Source organism: Desarmillaria tabescens, assembly GCF_030435595.1.
Source record: "Desarmillaria tabescens strain CCBAS 213 chromosome Unknown EV420scaffold_114, whole genome shotgun sequence".
In the NCBI taxonomy this organism is placed as follows: Eukaryota; Fungi; Basidiomycota; class Agaricomycetes; order Agaricales; family Physalacriaceae; genus Desarmillaria; species Desarmillaria tabescens.
This window is the reverse complement of record NW_026848413.1, coordinates 116,612-118,170: the sequence shown is the minus strand read 5'-3', so window position 1 is coordinate 118,170 and position 1,559 is coordinate 116,612.

The following is a 1,559-nucleotide window of genomic DNA, read 5'->3' as shown; positions in this document are numbered from 1 at the left end:
GCGGTATCTTCTTTTTTCCCCATTGTAATCAGCATTTCTGCGCTCAGACTGACTATGGTTGAAGACTTAGCTCCTCATATGTGCATATATGCTACTCGTCGACACCCGGGTCCTGCCGCACATGGTTTCTGCCGATATGTGAGAGTTGTCTGTAACAGTAGGTGATCTGTGAGATTCGTCATCCAGTGTCGCTGATGCGTACTCATGCACATTGGTGCAGCCATCCTGAGATATTCGGGGTGCAACTGGACGAAATTGTTATCGTTCCGTTTGGTTCATGCACCTCGTCCTTTCTTTTACAGCCATTCCTTGCGTTTCAGATACTTCTAGCTCCTCATGGCCGGGAATCTTAGGGCGCTACCCTTGCCTTCAAGAAGCGACGAAGGCAGTGCCTGCAGCGTAAGAGTTCGTCCTGGACAGAAATTCCAAGTCTGCCTAACCGAACGTTTCTTAGGATCAAGGTTATACTTTCCATTGAGCAGACATCGGTTGTCAGCGTCGAAAAATCTCCATCTTTCATTTTCTCCCGGTCTCCACTAAAGATTTCGAAGCTATCGATACACCTCCAAAGGTAACCCATTACCTTCACCATTGAATATCGTCAGTGTATATTCACTGTACAGTCATCCCGCAGCCGGCTTATTTTTCGTAAACGCGATTTTTATGATGTATCATTCCGTCGCGTAGACCTAAGTACGTCCTTTCCCTCAAACACATCTCTGTACGTTTCATACATCGCTCACTTCACAGCCCAGGATATTTCGACACTGCTCACACCTTCGGGGACTCACGAAGGCAATGCCCGCAGTAGGATACACACACTTAAGACGTTCCTTGTCGTTCTAATCCGGCCTGAGATTCCCGTCCTCTATATCGACTGTGAGAACCTTTATCACGAAGCATCATGATCGTCGAAGCAGGAACGCCCGCACAACAACGGATACATGCGCTCATCAACCATCGCGTTCCGCAGTGATAGTGGGTGTTTCACTGCTAATTATCACTTCACTTCCTGTGTTCAGGGCAAGCGGCGTAATGGCCATACGAGTCCGAACATGACGCATTAGGAGTGTGTACGACGTCAGTGAACAATGAATGGTTCGTTGCAGACAAGAATCTAACAGTGCAGAGTCTGACACGTCTTCCGCGAAGATCCTGCTTCAAGTTACCGGTCAATGTAGTAAGTATGAATTTACTTTCTATTCTAATATGGCCCTGATCAGCTTGGCAGTGTTAGGCTGTCCATTCTGGAAGCCAGTTGTGCTGTTCGCTGCGGACCTTGGCAACGGCATTGGGTCCGAAGATGCATACCTCGAACCCTCCTCATAGTCTACCGGACGTTACTTGGAGCAAGGACCGTCGGTGGAGATGCGTTGAAGAAGCAAAGTTGGCAACGACAATTTGTCCTTTGGATTAGGCCGAGATTTAACGACAAATTGATGATCGGCGGATTTGCAAGAGGGAAAAATTGTTCGGGCCGGACTGCCGAGGCGTCTCGTGAAGGCTGTGTGGTATTGGTTGTTAAAGCTGTTTTATGGCGCTCTTCACGATACATTCAT